Below are 21,407 nucleotides of genomic sequence, written 5' to 3'. Positions count from 1 at the left end.
GATCCTTCCCGCCACTCAGAATTAGACTCGTAATACCTTCGTGTAAGGAACAGTTAGACGGCAGTACGGACTTTGTTGATTGGAGCAAACTGATCAATGCAGAAATGAGAGCTCCTTAACACACAGCGCGTTGGAGAACGATCGCACTCAGATGCAAGAGTCTGGCTGGCGTTCAAAAATAGTAAAACCACATCTAGTTTGAAATGAAATGAAGATGAAAATTAAATTTAAATCTATTTGCGCATGGAGTATATCTTTGGCCACAGTGCGTCAGGATGGCCGAGCGGTCGAAGGCGCTGCGTTAAGGTCGCAGTCTCCTCTGGAGGCGTGGGTTCGAATCCCACTTCTGACATTCCCTTTTCCTCCACGTGGTTACGTTTCTCCAGCAATATTTGCAACACCAGGACGATCCAATACCTCCCATTCAATGGGGAAGCGGTGGCCTCCTGGAATGAGACTCCTGCTGATATTCGCACAGCAAGACCCCACAGGCAGAAGCCCAGTTCATCACTGGATAATCTGCTCATGACTCTATTTGAGGAATTAATAATGATCCCAGGATTCCGGGTAAATGTCTCGTCTCTTGTTGTAAATATTCTGGCTGGTTGGATTGTCGAGGTGTCTCAGTCGACATCTCCCAGAAAACTCTTCTGCCGCCTTTACTGGATGAACGTCCTCCTGTTTGGACACTGAAGGGTTTTCTGGCTACTTGTTTGTGAAAGCAGCGCCAGAAGCAGCTGTGGAGAGAGATTCCAGTCGCAAGGATGCAACTGTATAATTGGATCCTTCACGCCGCTCAGATCTTAGACTCTCAATATCTTCATGTGAGGAACAGGTCGGCGGGAGTTCGGTCTTTGTTGATTGCAGCAAACTGATCAATGCAACGACGCGAAGCTCCTTAACCCCCAGCGGCTTGGAGAAGGACGGCACTCAGATACAGGACTCTGGCTGGTGTTCAAAAATAGGAAAAGCACAACTGTTTAGAAATGAAATGACAATGAAGATAGAATTGAAAGTTCTTCAGTGAGCGATGGTGGTGTAATGGTGAGCATAGCTGCCTTCCAAGCAGTTGACCTGGGTTCGATTCCCAGCCATCGCAGAAGAAACTTATTTCGAAATTTTGGGCAGCAAGGTAGCACAGTTGTTTCACAGCTCCAGGGTTCCAGGTTCGATTCCCGGCTTGGGTCACTGACTGTGCGGAGTCTGCACGTTCTCCCCAAGTCTGCGTGAATTTCACCCCGGGTGCTCCGGTTTCCTCCCACGGCATAAAGACGAGCTGGCTCGGAGAATTGGTCATGCGTAATTGCCCTTAGTGTCCAAAAAGGTAGGAAGGATTATTGGGTTGCGGGGTGAGGGTGATAGGATGGAATTGAGGTCTTAAGTGGATCGGTGCAGACTCGATGGGCCGAATGGACTCCTTCTCCACTGTATGTTCTTTGTCTGTTTGTGCACGGTTCATAACATTTCCTGCAGCTCGTCAGGGTGGCCGAGCGGTCGAAGACGCTGCGTTAAGATCGCAGACTCCTCTGGAGGCGTGGGTTAGAATCCTACTTCTGACATTGCCTTTTTTTCACGAGGTTACATTTCTCCAAAAATTGTTCAACCCCAGGAAGATCTAATACCTCCCATTCAATGGGGAAGCGGTGGCCTCGGGACGCGAGATTCGTACTGAAATTCGCACAGCAAGACCCCGCAGGCAGAAGCCCAGTTCATGACTGTATGATCGGCTCAGTGACTCTGGGTGAGGAATTAATGCTGATCCCAGGACTCCTTGTAAATTTCCACTTCCCTTGTTGTAAATAGTCTGGCTGGTTGGATTGTCGGACGTGAATCAGTTGGCTTCTTCCAGAAAGTTCTTCTGCCGCCTTTACAGCATGAACATCCTCGTGTTTGGACACTGGAGGCGTCATTCGGCTACTTGTCTGTGAAAGCAGCACCAGATGCAGCTGTGCAGAGAGATTCCAGTCGCCAGGATGCAACTGTCTCATTGGATCCTTCCCGCCACTCAGATCTTAGACTCGTAATACCTTCGTGTAAGGAACAGTTAGACGGCAGTACGGACTTTGTTGATTGGAGCAAACTGATCAATGCAGAAATGAGAGCTCCTTAACACACAGCGCGTTGGAGAACGATCGCACTCAGATGCAAGAGTCTGGCTGGCGTTCAAAAATAGTAAAATCACATCTAGTTTGAAATTAAATGAAGATGAAAATTAAATTTAAATCGATTTGCGCATGGAGCAAATCTTCGGCCGCCGTGCGTCAGGCTGGCCGAGCGGTCGTGGGCGCTGCGTTAAGGTAGCAGTCTTCTCTGGAAGCGTGGGTTCGAATCCCACTTCTGACATTCCCTTTTCCTCCACGTGGTTACGTTTCTCCAGCAAAATTTGCAACACCAGGAAGGTCCAATACCTCCCATTCAATGAGGAAGCGGTGGCCTCCTGGAATGAGATTCCTGCTGATATTCGCACAGCAAGATCCCACAGGCAGAAGCCCAGTTCATAACTGGATGATCTGCTCAGTGACTCTGGTTAAGGAATTAATACTGATCCCAGGACTCCGGGTAAGTTTCCACTTCCCTTGTTGTAAATAGTCTGGCTGGTTGGATTGTCTGACGTGTATCTGGCTTCTTCCAGAAAGTTCTTCTGCCGCCTTTACAGCATGAACATTCTCGTGTTTGGACACTGGAGGCGTTATTCGGCTACTTGTTTGTGAAAGCAGCACCAGAACCAGCGGTGGAGAGAGATTCCAGTCGCCAGGATGCAACTGTCTCATTGGATCCTTCCCGCCACTCAGATCTTAGACTCTTAATACGTTCGTGTCAGGAACAGTTAGACGGCAGTACGGACTTTGTTGATTGGAGCAAACTGATCAATGCAGAAATGAGAGCTCCTTAACTCACAGCGTGTTGGAGAACCATCGCACTCAGATGCAAGAGTCTGGCTGGCGTTGAAAAATAGTTAAACCACATCTAGTTTGAAATGAAATGAAGATGAAAATTAAATTTAAATCGATTTGCGCATGGAGCATATCTTTAGCCGCCGTGCTTCAGGATGGCCGAGCGGTCGAAGGCGCTGCGTAAAGGACGCAGTCTCCTTTGGAGGCGTGGTTTCGAATCCCACTTCTGACATTCCCTTTTCCTCCACGTGGTTACATTTCTCCAGCAACATTTGCAACACCAGGAAGATCCTATACCTCCCATTCAATGGGGAAGCGGTGGACTCCGAGAATGAGATTCCTGCTGATATTCGCACAGCAAGACCCCACAGGCAGAAGCCCAGTTCGCAACTGGATAATCTGCTCAATGACTCTATTTGAGGAATTAATAATGATCCCAAGATTCCGGGTAAATGTCTCGTCTCTTGTTGTAAATAGTCTGGCTGGTTGGATTGTCGAGGTGTCTCAGTCGACATCTCCCAGAAAACTCTTCTGCCGCCTTTACTGGATGAACGTCCTCCTGTTTGGACACTGAAGGGTTTTCTGGCTACTTGTTTGTGAAAGCAGCACCAGAAGCAGCTGTGGAGAGAGATTCCAGTCGCAAGGATGCAACTGTATAATTGGATCCTTCACGCCGCTCAGATCTTAGACTCTCAATACCTTCGTGTGAGGAACAGGTCGGCGGGAGTTCGGTCTTTGTTGATTGCAGCAAACTGTTCAATGCAACAATGCGAAGCTCCTTAACGCCCAGCGGCTTGGACAAGGACGGCACTCAGATACAGAACTCTGGCTGGTGTTCAAAAATAGGAAAAGCACAACTGATTAGAAATGAAATGACAATGAAGATAGAATTTAAAGTTCTTCAGTGAGCAATGGTGGTATAATGGTGAGCATAGCTGCCTTCCAAGCAGTTGACCTGGGTTCGATTACCGGCCATCGCAGAAAAAAGTATTTCGAAATTTTGGGCAGCAAGGTGGCACAGTAGTTTCACAGCTCCAGGGTTCCAGGTTCGATTCCCGGCTTGGGTCACTGTCTGTGCGGAGTCTGCACGTTCCCCCATGTCTGCGTGAATTTCATCACGGGTGCTCCGGTTTCCTCCCGCGGCATAAAGACGAGCTGGCTCGGGGAATTGGTCATGCGTAATTGCCCTTAGTGTCCAAAAATGTAGGAAGGATTATTGGGTTGCGGGGTGAGGGTGATAGGATGGAATTGAGGTCTTAAGTGGATCGGTGCAGACTCGATGGGCCGAATGGACTCCTTCTGCACTGTATGTTCTATGTCTATTTGTGCACTGAGCATAACAGTTTCTGCAGCTCGTCAGGGTGGCCGAGCGGTCGAAGGCGCGGCGTTAAGGACGCAGTCTCCTCTGGACGCGTGGGTTAGAATCCAACTTTTGACATTGCCTTTTTTTCCACGAGGTTACATTTCTCCAAAAATTGTTCAACCCCAGGAAGATCTCATACCTCCCATTCAATGGGGAAGCGGCGGCCTCGGGACGCGAGATTCTTACTTAAATTCGCACAGCAAGACCCCACAGTCAGCAGCCCAGTTCATGACTGGATGATCTGCTCAGTGACTCTGGTTGAGGAATTAATACTGATCCCAGGACTCCGGGTAAATTTCCACTTCCCTTGTTGTAAATAGTCTGGCTGGTTGGATTGTCGGACGTGAATCAGTTGGCTTCTTCCAGAAAGTTCATCTGCCGCCTTTACAGCATGAACATCCTCGTGTTTGGACACTGGAGGCGTTATTCGGCTACTTGTCTGTGAAAGCAGAACCAGATGCAGCTGTGCAGAGATATTCCAGTCGCCAGGATGCAACTGTCTCATTGGATCCTTCCCGCCACTCAGATCTTAGACTCTTAATACCTTCGTGTAAGGAACAGTTAGACGGCAGTACGGATTTTGTTGATTGGAGCGAACTGATCAATGCAGAAATGAGAGCTCCTTAACACACAGCGTGTTGGAGAACGATCGCACTCAGATGCAAGAGTCTGACTGGCGTTCAAAAATAGTAAAACCACATCTGGAATATACAGGGAATATACAGTGAATGGTAGAACCCTCAAGAGTATTGAAAGTCAAAGAGATCTAGGAGTACAGGTCCACAGGTCATTGAAAGGGGCAACACAGGTGGAGAAGGTAGTCAAGAAGGCATACGGCATGCTTGCCTTCATTGGCCGGGGCATTGAGTATAAGAATTGGCAAGTCATGTTGCAGCTGTATAGAACCTTAGTTAGGCCACACTTGGAGTATAGTGTTCAATTCTGGTCGCCACACTACCAGAAGGATGTGGAGGCTTTAGAGAGGGTGCAGAAGAGATTTACCAGAATGTTGCCTGGTATGGAGGGCATAAGCTATGAGGAGCGGTTGAATAAACTCGGTTTGTTCTCACTGGAACGAAGGAGGTTGAGGGGCGACCTGATAGAGGTATACAAAATTATGAGGGGCATAGACAGAGTGGATAGTCAGAGGCTTTTCCCCAGGGTAGAGGGGTCAATTACTAGGGGGCATAGGTTTAAGGTGAGAGGGGCAAGGTTTAGAGTAGATGTACGAGGCAAGTTTTTTACGCAGAGGCGAGTGGGTACCTGGTACTCGCTACCGGAGGAGGTAGTGGAAGCAGGGACGATAGGGACATTTAAGGGGCATCTTGACAAATATATGAATATGATGGGAATAGAAGGATACGGACCCAGGAAGTGTAGAAGATTGTAGTTTCGTCGGGCAGTATGGTCGGCACGGGCTTGGAGGGCCGAAGGGCCTGTTCCTGTGCTGTACGTTTCTTTGTTCTTTGTTCTTAGTTTGAAATGAAATGAAGGTGAAAATTAAATTTAAATCGATTTGCGCATGCAGCATATCTTTGGCCACAGTGCGTCAGGATGGCCGAGCGGTCGAGAGCGCTGCGTTAAGGTCGCACTCTCCTCTGGAGGCGTGGGTTCGAATTCCACTTCTGACATTAACTTTTCACCCACGTGGTTACGTTTCTACAGCAAAATTTGCAGCGCCAGGAAGATCCAATACCTCCCATTCAATGGGTAAGCGGTGGCCTCCTGGAATCAGATTCCTGCTGATATTCGCACAGCAAGACCCCACAGGCAGAAGCTCAGTTCATCACTGGATAATCTGCTCATGACTCTATTTGAGGAATGAAAAATGATCCCAGGATTCCGGGTAAATGTTTCGTCTCTTGTTGTAAATAGTCTGGCTGGTTGGATTGTCGAGGTGTCTCAGTCGACATCTCCCAGAAAACTCTTCTGCCGCCTTTACTGGATGAACGTCCTCCTGTTTGGACACTGAAGGGTTTTCTGGCTACTTGTTTGTGAAAGCAGCACCAGAAGCAGCTGTGGAGAGAGATTCCAGTCGCAAGGATGCAACTGTATAATTGGATCCTCCACGCCGCTCAGATCTTAGATTCTCAATACCTTCGTGTGAGGAACAGGTCGGCGGGAGTTCGGTCTTTGTTGATTGCAGCAAACTGATCAATGCAACAATGCGAAGCTCCTGAACGCCCAGCGGCTTGGAGAAGGACGGCACTCAGATACAGGACTCTGGCTGGTGTTCAAAAATAGGAAAAGCACAACTGATTACAAATGAAATGACAATGAAGGTAGAATTTAAAGTTCTTCTGTGAGTGATGGTGGTGTAATGGTGAGCATAGCAGCCTTCCAAGCAGTTGACCTGCGTTCGATTCCCAGCCATCGCAGAAAAAACTTACTTCGAAATTTTGGGCAGCAAGGTCGCACAGTTGTTTCACAGCTCCAGGGTTCCAGGTTCGATTCCCGGCTTGGGTCACTGTGTGTGCGGAGTCTGCACGTTCTCCCCATGTCTGCGTGAATTTCACCGCGGGTTCTCCGGTTTCCTCCCACGGCATAAAGACGAGCAGGCTAGGGGAATTGGTCAAGCGTAATTGCCCTTCGTGTCCAAAAAGCTAGGAAGGATTATTGGGTTGCGGGGTGAGGGTGATAGGATGGAATTGAGGTATTAAGTGGATCGGTGCAGACTCGATGGGCCGAATGGACTCCTTCTGCACTGTATGTTCTATGTCTATTTGTGCACCGAGCATAACAGTTTCTGCAGCTCGTCAGGGTGGCCGAGCGGCCGAAGGCGCGGCGTTAAGGACGCAGTCTCCTCTGGAGGCGTGGGTTAGAATTCTACTTCTGACATTGCCTTTTTTTCCACGAGGTTACATTTCTCCAATAATTGTTCAACCCCAGGAATATCTCATACCTCCCATTCAATGGGGAAGCGGTGGCCTCGGGACGCGAGATTCGTACTTAAATTCGCACAGCAAGACCCCACAGTCAGAAGCCCAGTTCATGACTGGATGATCTGCTCAGTGACTCTGGTTGAGGAATTAATACTGATCCCAGGACTCCGGGTAAATTTCCACTTCCCTTGTTGTAAATAGTCTGGCTGGTTGGATTGTCGGACGTGAATCAGCTGGCTTCTTCCGGAAAGTTCTTCTGCCGCCTTTACAGCATGAACATCCTCGTGTTTGGCACTGGAGGCGTTATTCGGCTACTTGTCTGTGAAAGCAGCACCAGATGCAGCTGTGCAGAGATTCCAGTCGCCAGGATGCAACTGTCTCATTGGATCCTTCCCGCCTCTCAGATCTTAGACTCTTAATACCTTCGTGTAAGGAACAGTTAGACGGCAGTACGGACTTTGTTGATTGGAGCAAACTGATAAATGCAGAAATGAGAGCTCCTTAACACACAGCGCGTTGGAGAACGATCGCACTGAGATGCAAGAGTCTGGCTGGCGTTCAAAAATAGTAAAACCACATCTAGTTTGAAATGAAATGAAGATGAAAATTAAATTTAAATCGATTTGCGCATGGAGCATATCTTTGGCCAGAGTGCGTCAGGATGGCCGAGCGGTCGAAGGCGCTGCGTTAAGGTCGCAGTCTCCTCTGGAGGCGTGGGTTCGAATCCCACTTCTGACATTCCCTTTTGCTCCACGTGGTTACGTTTCTCCAGCAATATTTGCAACACCAGGACGATCCAATACCTCCCATTCAATGGGGAAGCGGTGGCCTCCTGGAATGAGACTCCTGCTGATATTCGCACAGCAAGACCCCACAGGCAGAAGCCCAGTTCATCACTGGATAATCTGCTCATGACTCTATTTGAGGAATTAATAATGATCCCAAGATTCCGGGTAAATGTCTCGTCTCTTGTTGTAAATAGTCTGGCTGGTTGGATTGTCGAGGTGTCTCAGTCGACATCTCCCAGAAAACTCTTCTGCCGCCTTTACTGGATGAACGTCCTCCTGTTTGGACACTGAAGGGGTTACTGGCTATTTGTTTGTGAAAGCAGCACCAGAAGCAGCTGTGGAGAGAGATTCCAGTGGCAAGGATGCAACTGTATAATTGGATCCTTCACGCCGCTCAGATCTTAGACTCTCAATATCTTCATGTGAGGAACAGGTCGGCGGGAGTTCGGTCTTTGTTGATTGCAGCAAACTGATCAATGCAACGACGCGAAGCTCCTTAACCCCCAGCGGCTTGGAGAAGGACGGCACTCAGATACAGGACTCTGGCTGGTGTTCAAAAATAGGAAAAGCACAACTGTTTAGAAATGAAATGACAATGAAGATAGAATTTAAAGTTCTTCAGTGAGCGATGGTGGTATAATGGTGAGCATAGCTGCCTTCCAAGCAGTTGACCTGGGTTCGATTCCCAGCCATCGCAGAAAAAACCTTTTTCGAAATTTTGGGCAGCAAGGTAGCACAGTTGTTTCACAGCTCCAGGGTTCCAGTTTCGATTCCCGGCTTGGGTCACTGACTGTGCGGAGTCTGCACGTTCTCCCCAAGTCTGCGTGAATTTCACCCCGGGTGCTCCGGTTTCGTCCCACGGCATAAAGACGAGATGGCTCGGGGAATTGGTCATGCGTAATTGCCCGTCGTGTCCAAAAAGCTAGGAAGGATTATTGGGCTGCGGGGTGAGGGTGATAGGATGGAATTGAGGTATTAAGTGGATCGGTGCAGACTCGATGGGCCGAATGGACTCCTTCTGCACTGTATGTTCTATGTCTATTTGTGCACCGAGCAGAACAGTTTCTGCAGCTCGTCAGGGTGGCCGAGCGGCCGAAGGCGCGGCGTTAAGGACGCAGTCTCCTCTGGAGGCGTGGGTTAGAATTCTACTTCTGACATTGCCTTTTTTTCCACGAGGTTACATTTCTCCAATAATTGTTCAACCCCAGGAATATCTCATACCTCCCATTCAATGGGGAAGCGGTGGCCTCGGGACGCGAGATTCGCACTTAAATTCGCACAGCAAGACCCCACAGTCAGAAGCCCAGTTCATGACTGGATGATCTGCTCAGTGACTCTGGTTGAGGAATTAATACTGATCCCAGGACTCCGGGTAAATTTCCACTTCCATTGTTGTAAATAGTCTGGCTGGTTGGATTGTCGGACGTGAATCAGCTGGCTTCTTCCGGAAAGTTCTTCTGCCGCCTTTACAGCATGAACATCCTCGTGTTTGGCACTGGAGGCGTTATTCGGCTACTTGTCTGTGAAAGCAGCACCAGATGCAGCTGTGCTGAGATTCCAGTCGCCAGGATGCAACTGTCTCATTGGATCCTTCCCGCCTCTCAGATCGTAGACTCTTAATACCTTCGTGTAAGGAACAGTTAGACGGCAGTACGGACTTTGTTGATTGGAGCAAACTGATCAATGCAGAAATGAGAGCTCCTTAACACACAGCGCGTTGGAGAACGATCGCACTCAGATGCAAGAGTCTGGCTGGCGTTCAAAAATAGTAAAACCACATCTAGTTTGTAATGAAATGAAGATGAAAATTAAATTTAAATCTATTTGCGCATGGAGCATATCTTTGGCCACAGTGCGTCAGGATGGCCGAGCGGTCGAAGGCGCTGCGTTAAGGTCGCAGTCTCCTCTGGAGGCGTGGGTTCGAATCCCACTTCTGACATTCCCTTTTCCTCCACGTGGTTACGTTTCTCCAGCAATATTTGCAACACCAGGACGATCCAATACCTCCCATTCAATGGGGAAGCGGTGGCCTCCTGGAATGAGACTCCTGCTGATATTCGCACAGCAAGACCCCACAGGCAGAAGCCCAGTTCATCACTGGATAATCTGCTCATGACTCTATTTGAGGAATTAATAATGATCCCAGGATTCCGGGTAAATGTCTCGTCTCTTGTTGTAAATAGTCTGGCTGGTTGGATTGTCGAGGTGTCTCAGTCGACATCTCCCAGAAAACTCTTCTGCCGCCTTTACTGGATGAACGTCCTCCTGTTTGGACACTGAAGGGTTTTCTGGCTACTTGTTTGTGAAAGCAGCACCAGAAGCAGCTGTGGAGAGAGATTCCAGTCGCAAGGATGCAACTGTATAATTGGATCCTTCACGCCGCTCAGATCTTAGACTCTCAATACCTTCATGTGAGGAACAGGTCGGCGGGAGTTCGGTCTTTGTTGATTGCAGCAAACTGATCAATGCAACGACGCGAAGCTCCTTAACCCCCAGCGGCTTGGAGAAGGACGGCACTCAGATACAGGACTCTGGCTGGTGTTCAAAAATAGGAAAAGCACAACTGTTTAGAAATGAAATGACAATGAAGATAGAATTTAAAGTTCTTCAGTGAGCGATGGTGGTGTAATGGTAAGCATAGCTGCCTTCCAAGCAGGTGACCTGGGTTCGATTCCCAGCCATCGCAGAAGAAAATTATTTCGAAATTTTGGGCAGCAAGGTAGCACAGTTGTTTCACAGCTCCAGGGTTCCAGGTTCGATTCCCGGCTTGGGTCACTGACTGTGCGGAGTCTGCACGTTCTCCCCAAGTCTGCGTGAATTTCACCCCGGGTGCTCCGGTTTCCTCCCACGGCATAAAGACGAGCTGGCTCGGGGAATTGGTCATGCGTAATTGCCCTTAGTGTCCAAAAAGGTAGGAAGGATTATTGGGTTGGGGGGTGAGGGTGATAGGATGGAATTGAGGTCTTACGTGGATCGGTGCAGACTCGATAGGCCGAATGGACTCCTTCTGCACTGCATGTTCTATGTCTATTTGTGCACGGAGCATAACATTTTCTGCAGCTCGTCGGGATGGCCGAGCGGTCGATGGCGCTGCGTTAAGGCCGCAGTCTCCTCTGGAGGCGTAGGTTAGAATCCTACTTCTGACATTGCCTTTTTTTCCTCGAGGTTACATTTCTCGAAAAATTGTTCAACCCCAGGAAGATCTAATACCTCCCATTCAATGGGGAAGCGGTGGCCTCGGGACGCGAGATTCGTACTTAAATTCGCACAGCAAGACCCCACAGTCAGAAGCCCAGTTCATGACTGGATGATCTGTTCAGTGACTCTGCTTGAGGAATTAATACTGATCCCAGGACTCCGGGTAAATTTCCACTTCCATTATTGTAAATAGTCTGGCTGGTTGGATTGTCGGACGTGAATCAGTTGGCTTCTTCCAGAAAGTTCTTCTGCCGCCTTTACAGCATGAACATCCTCGTGTTTGGACACTGGAGGCGTTATTCGGCTACTTCTCTGTGAATGCAGCACCAGATGCAGCTGTGCAGAGAGATTCCAGTCGCCAGGATGCAACTGTCTCATTGGATCCTTCCCGCCACTCAGATCTTAGACTCTTAATACCTTCGTGTAAGGAACAGTTAGACGGCAGTACGGACTTTGTTGATTGGAGCAAACTGATCAATGCAGAAATGAGAGCTCCTTAACACACAGCGTGTTGGAGAACGATCGCACTGAGATGGAAGAGTCTGACTGGCGTTCAAAAATAGTAAAACCACATCTAGTTTGAAATGAAATGAAGATGAAAATTAAATTTAAATCGATTTGCGCATGGAGCATATCTTTGGCCACAGTGCGTCAGGATGGCCGAGCGGTCGAAGGCGCTGTGTTAAGGTCGCAGTCGCCTCTGGAGGCGTGGGTTCGAATCCCACTTCTGACATTCCCTTTTCCTCCACGTGGTTCTGTTTCTCCAGCAAAATTTGCAACACCCGGACGATCCAATACCTCCCATTCAATGGGTAAGCGGTGGCCTCCTGGAATGAGATTCCTGCTGATATTCGCACAGCAAGACCCCACAGGCAGAAGCCCAGTTCATCACTGGGTAATCTGCTCATGACTCTATTTGAGGAATTAATAATGATCCCAGGATTCCGGGTAAATGTCTCGTCTCTTGTTGTAAATAGTCTGGCTGGTTGGATTTTCGAGGTGTCTCAGTCGACATCTCCCAGAAAACTCTTCTGCCGCCTTTACTGGATGAACGTCCTCCTGTTTGGACACTGAAGGGGTTTCTGGCTACTTGTTTGTGAAAGCAGCACCAGAAGCAGCTGTGGAGAGAGATTCCAGTCGCAAGGATGCAACTGTATAATTGGATCCTTCACGCCGCTCAGATCTTAGACTCTCAATATCTTCATGTGAGGAACAGGTCGGCGGGAGTTCGGTCTTTGTTGATTGCAGCAAACTGATCAATGCAACGACGCGAAGCTCCTTAACCCCCAGCGGCTTGGAGAAGGACGGCTCTCAGATACAGGACTCTGGCTGGTGTTCAAAAATGGGAAAAGCACAACTGTTTAGAAATGAAATGACAATGAAGATAGAATTTAAAGTTCTTCAGTGAGCGATGGTGGTATAATGGTGAGCATACCTGCCTTCCAAGCAGTTGACCTGGGTTCGATTCCCAGCCATCGCAGAAAGAACTTATTTCGAAATTTTGGGCAGCAAGGTAGCACAGTTGTTTCACAGCTCCAGGGTTCCAGGTTCGATTCCCGGCTTGGGTCACTGTCTGTGCGGAGTCTGCACGTTCTCCCCATGTCTGCGTGAATTTCACCCCAGGTGCTCCGGTTTCCTCCCACAGCATAAAGACGAGCTAGCTCCGGGAATTGGTCATGCGTAATTGCCCTTAGTGTCCAAAAAGGTAGGAAGGATTATTGGGTTGCGGGGTGAGGGTGATAGGATGGAATTGAGGTCTTAAGTGGATCGGTGCAGACTCGATGGGCCGAATGGACTCCTTCTCCACTGTATGTTCTCTGTCTGTTTGTGCACGGTTCATAACATTTCCTGCAGCTCGTCAGGGTGGTCGAGCGGTCGAAGACGCTGCGTTAAGATCGCAGACTCCTCTGGAGGCGTGGGTTAGAATCCTACTACTGACATTGCCTTTTTTTCACGAGGTTACATTTCTCCAAAAATTGTTCAACCCCAGGAAGATCTAATACCTCCCATTCAATGGGGAAGCGGTGGCCTCGGGACGCGAGATTCGTACTGAAATTCGCACAGCAAGACCCCGCAGGCAGAAGCCCAGTTCATGACTGTATGATCGGCTCAGTGACTCTGGGTGAGGAATTAATGCTGATCCCAGGACTCCTTGTAAATTTCCACTTCCCTTGTTGTAAATAGTCTGGCTGGTTGGATTGTCGGACGTGAATCAGTTGGCTTCTTCCAGAAAGTTCTTCTGCCGCCTTTACAGCATGAACATCCTCGTGTTTGGACACTGGAGGCGTTATTCGGCTACTTGTCTGTGAAAGCAGCACCAGATGCAGCTGTGCAGAGAGATTCCAGTCGCCAGGATGCAACTGTCTCATTGGATCCTTCCCGCCACTCAGATCTTAGACTCGTAATACCTTCGTGTAAGGAACAGTTAGACGGCAGTACGGACTTTGTTGATTGGAGCAAACTGATCAATGCAGAAATGAGAGCTCCTTAACACACAGCGCGTTGGAGAACGATCGCACTCAGATGCAAGAGTCTGGCTGGCGTTCAAAAATAGTAAAACCACATCTAGTTTGAAATTAAATGAAGATGAAAATTAAATTTAAATCGATTTGCGCATGGAGCAAATCTTCGGCCGCCGTGCGTCAGGCTGGCCGAGCGGTCGTGGGCGCTGCGTTAAGGTAGCAGTCTTCTCTGGAAGCGTGAGTTCGAATCCCACTTCTGACATTCCCTTTTCCTCCACGTGGTTACGTTTCTCCAGCAAAATTTGCAACACCAGGAAGGTCCAATACCTCCCATTCAATGAGGAAGCGGTGGCCTCCTGGAATGAGATTCCTGCTGATATTCGCACAGCAAGATCCCACAGGCAGAAGCCCAGTTCATAACTGGATGATCTGCTCAGTGACTCTGGTTAAGGAATTAATACTGATCCCAGGACTCCGGGTAAGTTTCCACTTCCCTTGTTGTAAATAGTCTGGCTGGTTGGATTGTCGGACGTGTATCAGTTGGCTTCTTCCAGAAAGTTCTTCTGCCGCCTTTACAGCATGAACATTCTCGTGTTTGGACACTGGAGGCGTTATTCGGCTACTTGTTTGTGAAAGCAGCACCAGAACCAGCGGTGGAGAGAGATTCCAGTCGCCAGGATGCAACTGTCTCATTGGATCCTTCCCGCCACTCAGATCTTAGACTCTTAATGCGTTCGTGTCAGGAACAGTTAGACGGCAGTACGGACTTTGTTGATTGGAGCAAACTGGTCAATGCAGAAATGAGAGCTCCTTAACTCACAGCGTGTTGGAGAACCATCGCACTCAGATGCAAGAGTCTGGCTGGCGTTGAAAAATAGTTAAACCACATCTAGTTTGAAATGAAATGAAGATGAAAATTAAATTTAAATCGATTTGCGCATGGAGCATATCTTTAGCCGCCGTGCTCCAGGATGGCCGAGCGGTCGAAGGCGCTGCGTAAAGGCCGCAGTCTCCTCTGGAGGCGTGGTTTCGAATCCCACTTCTGACATTCCCTTTTCCTCCACGTGGTTACATTTCTCCAGCAACATTTGCAACACCAGGAAGATCCAATACCTCCCATTCAATGGGGAAGCGGTGGCCTCCTGGAATGAGACTCCTGCTGATATTCGCACAGCAAGACCCCACAGGCAGAAGCCCAGTTCATCACTGGATAATCTGCTCATGACTCTATTTGAGGAATTAATAATGATCCCAGGATTCCGGGTAAATGTCTCGTCTCTTGTTGTAAATAGTCTGGCTGGTTGGATTGTCGAGGTGTCTCAGTCGACATCTCCCAGAAAACTCTTCTGCCGCCTTTACTGGATGAACGTCCTCCTGTTTGGACACTGAAGGGTTTTCTGGCTACTTGTTTGTGAAAGCAGCACCAGAAGCAGCTGTGGAGAGAGATTCCAGTCGCAAGGATGCAACTGTATAATTGGATCCTTCACGCCGCTCAGATCTTAGACTCTCAATACCTTCGTGTGAGGAACAGGTCGGCGGGAGTTCGGTCTTTGTTGATTGCAGCAAACTGTTCAATGCAACAATGCGAAGCTCCTTAACGCCCAGCGGCTTGGACAAGGACGGCACTCAGATACAGAACTCTGGCTGGTGTTCAAAAATAGGAAAAGCACAACTGATTAGAAATGAAATGACAATGAAGATAGAATTTAAAGTTCTTCAGTGAGCAATGGTGGTATAATGGTGAGCATAGCTGCCTTCCAAGCAGTTGACCTGGGTTCGATTACCGGCCATCGCAGAAAAAAGTATTTCGAAATTTTGGGCAGCAAGGTGGCACAGTAGTTTCACAGCTCCAGGGTTCCAGGTTCGATTCCCGGCTTGGGTCACTGTCTGTGCGGAGTCTGCACGTTCTCCCCATGTCTGCGTGAATTTCATCACGGGTGCTCCGGTTTCCTCCCGCGGCATAAAGACGAGCTGGCTCGGGGAATTGGTCATGCGTAATTGCCCTTAGTGTCCAAAAATGTAGGAAGGATTATTGGGTTGCGGGGTGAGGGTGATAGGATGGAATTGAGGTCTTAAGTGGATCGGTGCAGACTCGATGGGCCGAATGGACTCCTTCTGCACTGTATGTTCTATGTCTATTTGTGCACCGAGCATAACAGTTTCTGCAGCTCGTCAGGGTGGCCGAGCGGTCGAAGGCGCGGCGTTAAGGACGCAGTCTCCTCTGGACGCGTGGGTTAGAATCCAACTTTTGACATTGCCTTTTTTTCCACGAGGTTACATTTCTCCAAAAATTGTTCAACCCCAGGAAGATCTCATACCTCCCATTCAATGGGGAAGCGGCGGCCTCGGGACGCGAGATTCTTACTTAAATTCGCACAGCAAGACCCCACAGTCAGCAGCCCAGTTCATGACTGGATGATCTGCTCAGTGACTCTGGTTGAGGAATTAATACTGATCCCAGGACTCCGGGTAAATTTCCACTTCCCTTGTTGTAAATAGTCTGGCTGGTTGGATTGTCGGACGTGAATCAGTTGGCTTCTTCCAGAAAGTTCATCTGCCGCCTTTACAGCATGAACATCCTCGTGTTTGGACACTGGAGGCGTTATTCGGCTACTTGTCTGTGAAAGCAGAACCAGATGCAGCTGTGCAGAGATATTCCAGTCGCCAGGATGCAACTGTCTCATTGGATCCTTCCCGCCACTCAGATCTTAGACTCTTAATACCTTCGTGTAAGGAACAGTTAGACGGCAGTACGGATTTTGTTGATTGGAGCGAACTGATCAATGCAGAAATGAGAGCTCCTTAACACACAGCGTGTTGGAGAACGATCGCACTCAGATGCAAGAGTCTGACTGGCGTTCAAAAATAGTAAAACCACATCTGGAATATACAGGGAATATACAGTGAATGGTAGAACCCTCAAGAGTATTGAAAGTCAAAGAGATCTAGGAGTACAGGTCCACAGGTCATTGAAAGGGGCAACACAGGTGGAGAAGGTAGTCAAGAAGGCATACGGCATGCTTGCCTTCATTGGCCGGGGCATTGAGTATAAGAATTGGCAAGTCATGTTGCAGCTGTATAGAACCTTAGTTAGGCCACACTTGGAGTATAGTGTTCAATTCTGGTCGCCACACTACCAGAAGGATGTGGAGGCTTTAGAGAGGGTGCAGAAGAGATTTACCAGAATGTTGCCTGGTATGGAGGGCATAAGCTATGAGGAGCGGTTGAATAAACTCGGTTTGTTCTCACTGGAACGAAGGAGGTTGAGGGGCGACCTGATAGAGGTATACAAAATTATGAGGGGCATAGACAGAGTGGATAGTCAGAGGCTTTTCCCCAGGGTAGAGGGGTCAATTACTAGGGGGCATAGGTTTAAGGTGAGAGGGGCAAGGTTTAGAGTAGATGTACGAGGCAAGTTTTTTACGCAGAGGCGAGTGGGTACCTGGTACTCGCTACCGGAGGAGGTAGTGGAAGCAGGGACGATAGGGACATTTAAGGGGCATCTTGACAAATATATGAATATGATGGGAATAGAAGGATACGGACCCAGGAAGTGTAGAAGATTGTAGTTTCGTCGGGCAGTATGGTCGGCACGGGCTTGGAGGGCCGAAGGGCCTGTTCCTGTGCTGTACGTTTCTTTGTTCTTTGTTCTTAGTTTGAAATGAAATGAAGGTGAAAATTAAATTTAAATCGATTTGCGCATGCAGCATATCTTTGGCCACAGTGCGTCAGGATGGCCGAGCGGTCGAGAGCGCTGCGTTAAGGTCGCACTCTCCTCTGGAGGCGTGGGTTCGAATTCCACTTCTGACATTAACTTTTCACCCACGTGGTTACGTTTCTACAGCAAAATTTGCAGCGCCAGGAAGATCCAATACCTCCCATTCAATGGGTAAGCGGTGGCCTCCTGGAATCAGATTCCTGCTGATATTCGCACAGCAAGACCCCACAGGCAGAAGCTCAGTTCATCACTGGATAATCTGCTCATGACTCTATTTGAGGAATGAAAAATGATCCCAGGATTCCGGGTAAATGTTTCGTCTCTTGTTGTAAATAGTCTGGCTGGTTGGATTGTCGAGGTGTCTCAGTCGACATCTCCCAGAAAACTCTTCTGCCGCCTTTACTGGATGAACGTCCTCCTGTTTGGACACTGAAGGGTTTTCTGGCTACTTGTTTGTGAAAGCAGCACCAGAAGCAGCTGTGGAGAGAGATTCCAGTCGCAAGGATGCAACTGTATAATTGGATCCTCCACGCCGCTCAGATCTTAGATTCTCAATACCTTCGTGTGAGGAACAGGTCGGCGGGAGTTCGGTCTTTGTTGATTGCAGCAAACTGATCAATGCAACAATGCGAAGCTCCTGAACGCCCAGCGGCTTGGAGAAGGACGGCACTCAGATACAGGACTCTGGCTGGTGTTCAAAAATAGGAAAAGCACAACTGATTACAAATGAAATGACAATGAAGGTAGAATTTAAAGTTCTTCTGTGAGTGATGGTGGTGTAATGGTGAGCATAGCAGCCTTCCAAGCAGTTGACCTGCGTTCGATTCCCAGCCATCGCAGAAAAAACTTACTTCGAAATTTTGGGCAGCAAGGTCGCACAGTTGTTTCACAGCTCCAGGGTTCCAGGTTCGATTCCCGGCTTGGGTCACTGTGTGTGCGGAGTCTGCACGTTCTCCCCATGTCTGCGTGAATTTCACCGCGGGTTCTCCGGTTTCCTCCCACGGCATAAAGACGAGCAGGCTAGGGGAATTGGTCAAGCGTAATTGCCCTTCGTGTCCAAAAAGCTAGGAAGGATTATTGGGTTGCGGGGTGAGGGTGATAGGATGGAATTGAGGTATTAAGTGGATCGGTGCAGACTCGATGGGCCGAATGGACTCCTTCTGCACTGTATGTTCTATGTCTATTTGTGCACCGAGCATAACAGTTTCTGCAGCTCGTCAGGGTGGCCGAGCGGCCGAAGGCGCGGCGTTAAGGACGCAGTCTCCTCTGGAGGCGTGGGTTAGAATTCTACTTCTGACATTGCCTTTTTTTCCACGAGGTTACATTTCTCCAATAATTGTTCAACCCCAGGAATATCTCATACCTCCCATTCAATGGGGAAGCGGTGGCCTCGGGACGCGAGATTCGTACTTAAATTCGCACAGCAAGACCCCACAGTCAGAAGCCCAGTTCATGACTGGATGATCTGCTCAGTGACTCTGGTTGAGGAATTAATACTGATCCCAGGACTCCGGGTAAATTTCCACTTCCCTTGTTGTAAATAGTCTGGCTGGTTGGATTGTCGGACGTGAATCAGCTGGCTTCTTCCGGAAAGTTCTTCTGCCGCCTTTACAGAATGAACATCCTCGTGTTTGGCACTGGAGGCGTTATTCGGCTACTTGTCTGTGAAAGCAGCACCAGATGCAGCTGTGCAGAGATTCCAGTCGCCAGGATGCAACTGTCTCATTGGATCCTTCCCGCCTCTCAGATCTTAGACTCTTAATACCTTCGTGTAAGGAACAGTTAGACGGCAGTACGGACTTTGTTGATTGGAGCAAACTGATAAATGCAGAAATGAGAGCTCCTTAACACACAGCGCGTTGGAGAACGATCGCACTGAGATGCAAGAGTCTGGCTGGCGTTCAAAAATAGTAAAACCACATCTAGTTTGAAATGAAATGAAGATGAAAATTAAATTTAAATCGATTTGCGCATGGAGCATATCTTTGGCCAGAGTGCGTCAGGATGGCCGAGCGGTTGAAGGCGCTGCGTTAAGGTCGCAGTCTCCTCTGGAGGCGTGGGTTCGAATCCCACTTCTGACATTCCCTTTTGCTCCACGTGGTTACGTTTCTCCAGCAATATTTGCAACACCAGGACGATCCAATACCTCCCATTCAATGGGGAAGCGGTGGCCTCCTGGAATGAGACTCCTGCTGATATTCGCACAGCAAGACCCCACAGGCAGAAGCCCAGTTCATCACTGGATAATCTGCTCATGACTCTATTTGAGGAATTAATAATGATCCCAAGATTCCGGGTAAATGTCTCGTCTCTTGTTGTAAATAGTCTGGCTGGTTGGATTGTCGAGGTGTCTCAGTCGACATCTCCCAGAAAACTCTTCTGCCGCCTTTACTGGATGAACGTCCTCCTGTTTGGACACTGAAGGGTTTTCTGGCTACTTGTTTGTGAAAGCAGCACCAGAAGCAGCTGTGGAGAGAGATTCCAGTGGCAAGGATGCAACTGTATAATTGGATCCTTCACGCCGCTCAGATCTTAGACTCTCAATATCTTCATGTGAGGAACAGGTCGGCGGGAGTTCGGTCTTTGTTGATTGCAGCAAACTGATCAATGCAACGACGCGAAGCTCCTTAACCCCCAGCGGCTTGGAGAAGGACGGCACTCAGATACAGGACTCTGGCTGGTGTTCAAAAATAGGAAAAGCACAACTGTTTAGAAATGAAATGACAATGAAGATAGAATTTAAAGTTCTTCAGTGAGCGATGGTGGTATAATGGTGAGCATAGCTGCCTTCCAAGCAGTTGACCTGGGTTCGATTCCCAGCCATCGCAGAAAAAACCTATTTCGAAATTTTGGGCAGCAAGGTAGCACAGTTGTTTCACAGCTCCAGGGTTCCAGGTTCGATTCCCGGCTTGGGTCACTGACTGTGCGGAGTCTGCACGTTCTCCCCAAGTCTGCGTGAATTTCACCCCGGGTGCTCCGGTTTCGTCCCACGGCATAAAGACGAGATGGCTCGGGGAATTGGTCATGCGTAATTGCCCGTCGTGTCCAAAAAGCTAGGAAGGATTATTGGGCTGCGGGGTGAGGGTGATAGGATGGAATTGAGGTATTAAGTGGATCGGTGCAGACTCGATGGGCCGAATGGACTCCTTCTGCACTGTATGTTCTATGTCTATTTGTGCACCGAGCAGAACAGTTTCTGCAGCTCGTCAGGGTGGCCGAGCGGCCGAAGGCGCGGCGTTAAGGACGCAGTCTCCTCTGGAGGCGTGGGTTAGAATTCTACTTCTGACATTGCCTTTTTTTCCACGAGGTTACATTTCTCCAATAATTGTTCAACCCCAGGAATATCTCATACCTCCCATTCAATGGGGAAGCGGTGGCCTCGGGACGCGAGATTCGCACTTAAATTCGCACAGCAAGACCCCACAGTCAGAAGCCCAGTTCATGACTGGATGATCTGCTCAGTGACTCTGGTTGAGGAATTAATACTGATCCCAGGACTCCTTGTAAATTTCCACTTCCCTTGTTGTAAATAGTCTGGCTGGTTGGATTGTCGGACGTGAATCAGTTGGCTTCTTCCAGAAAGTTATTCTGCCGCCTTTACAGCATGAACATCCTCGTGTTTGGACACTGGAGGCGTTATTCGGCTACTTGTCTGTGAAAGCAGCACCAGATGCAGCTGTGCTGAGATTCCAGTCGCCAGGATGCAACTGTCTCATTGGATCCTTCCCGCCACTCAGATCTTAGACTCTTAATACCTTCGTGTAAGGAACAGTTAGACGGCAGTACGGACTTTGTTGATTGGAGCAAACTGATCAATGCAGAAATGAGAGCTCCTTAACACACAGCGCGTTGGAGAACGATCGCACTCAGATGCAAGAGTCTGGCTGGCGTTCAAAAATAGTAAAACCACATCTAGTTTGAAATTAAATGAAGATGAAAATTAAATTTAAATCGATTTGCGCATGGAGCAAATCTTCGGCCGCCGTGCGTCAGGCTGGCCGAGCGGTCGTGGGCGCTGCGTTAAGGTAGCAGTCTTCTCTGGAAGCGTGGGTTCGAATCCCACTTCTGACATTCCCTTTTCCTCCACGTGGTTACGTTTCTC

General features: G+C 48.7%; 13 non-coding genes across 13 annotated transcripts; all 13 read left to right on the top strand.

Moving 5' to 3' along the window:
- The first annotated feature begins 269 nt into the window (after nucleotides 1–269).
- trnal-aag (transfer RNA leucine (anticodon AAG)) lies at nucleotides 270–352 on the top strand. The gene has a single exon. It is a non-coding gene; the product is annotated as a tRNA-Leu (tRNA).
- Nucleotides 353–1,027: 675 nt separating this feature from the next.
- Nucleotides 1,028–1,099, top strand: trnag-ucc (transfer RNA glycine (anticodon UCC)). Its single transcript has one exon. It is a non-coding gene; the product is annotated as a tRNA-Gly (tRNA).
- A 377-nt stretch (nucleotides 1,100–1,476) lies between these two features.
- trnal-aag (transfer RNA leucine (anticodon AAG)) lies at nucleotides 1,477–1,559 on the top strand. Its single transcript has one exon. It is a non-coding gene; the product is annotated as a tRNA-Leu (tRNA).
- Nucleotides 1,560–7,794: 6,235 nt separating this feature from the next.
- On the top strand, nucleotides 7,795–7,877 carry trnal-aag (transfer RNA leucine (anticodon AAG)). Its single transcript has one exon. It is a non-coding gene; the product is annotated as a tRNA-Leu (tRNA).
- A 675-nt stretch (nucleotides 7,878–8,552) lies between these two features.
- trnag-ucc (transfer RNA glycine (anticodon UCC)) lies at nucleotides 8,553–8,624 on the top strand. Its single transcript has one exon. It is a non-coding gene; the product is annotated as a tRNA-Gly (tRNA).
- A 1,159-nt stretch (nucleotides 8,625–9,783) lies between these two features.
- trnal-aag (transfer RNA leucine (anticodon AAG)) lies at nucleotides 9,784–9,866 on the top strand. The gene has a single exon. It is a non-coding gene; the product is annotated as a tRNA-Leu (tRNA).
- A 675-nt stretch (nucleotides 9,867–10,541) lies between these two features.
- trnag-ucc (transfer RNA glycine (anticodon UCC)) lies at nucleotides 10,542–10,613 on the top strand. The gene has a single exon. It is a non-coding gene; the product is annotated as a tRNA-Gly (tRNA).
- Nucleotides 10,614–10,990: 377 nt separating this feature from the next.
- Nucleotides 10,991–11,073, top strand: trnal-aag (transfer RNA leucine (anticodon AAG)). The gene has a single exon. It is a non-coding gene; the product is annotated as a tRNA-Leu (tRNA).
- Nucleotides 11,074–11,775: 702 nt separating this feature from the next.
- On the top strand, nucleotides 11,776–11,858 carry trnal-aag (transfer RNA leucine (anticodon AAG)). The gene has a single exon. It is a non-coding gene; the product is annotated as a tRNA-Leu (tRNA).
- A 675-nt stretch (nucleotides 11,859–12,533) lies between these two features.
- Nucleotides 12,534–12,605, top strand: trnag-ucc (transfer RNA glycine (anticodon UCC)). Its single transcript has one exon. It is a non-coding gene; the product is annotated as a tRNA-Gly (tRNA).
- A 377-nt stretch (nucleotides 12,606–12,982) lies between these two features.
- On the top strand, nucleotides 12,983–13,065 carry trnal-aag (transfer RNA leucine (anticodon AAG)). Its single transcript has one exon. It is a non-coding gene; the product is annotated as a tRNA-Leu (tRNA).
- Nucleotides 13,066–19,303: 6,238 nt separating this feature from the next.
- On the top strand, nucleotides 19,304–19,386 carry trnal-aag (transfer RNA leucine (anticodon AAG)). The gene has a single exon. It is a non-coding gene; the product is annotated as a tRNA-Leu (tRNA).
- Nucleotides 19,387–20,061: 675 nt separating this feature from the next.
- Nucleotides 20,062–20,133, top strand: trnag-ucc (transfer RNA glycine (anticodon UCC)). Its single transcript has one exon. It is a non-coding gene; the product is annotated as a tRNA-Gly (tRNA).
- The last annotated feature ends 1,274 nt before the right edge of the window (nucleotides 20,134–21,407 follow it).

This window comes from Scyliorhinus torazame, chromosome 24 (assembly GCF_047496885.1).
Source record: "Scyliorhinus torazame isolate Kashiwa2021f chromosome 24, sScyTor2.1, whole genome shotgun sequence".
In the NCBI taxonomy this organism is placed as follows: domain Eukaryota; kingdom Metazoa; phylum Chordata; class Chondrichthyes; order Carcharhiniformes; family Scyliorhinidae; genus Scyliorhinus; species Scyliorhinus torazame.
This window is presented reverse-complemented; position numbering and strand designations above follow the sequence as displayed.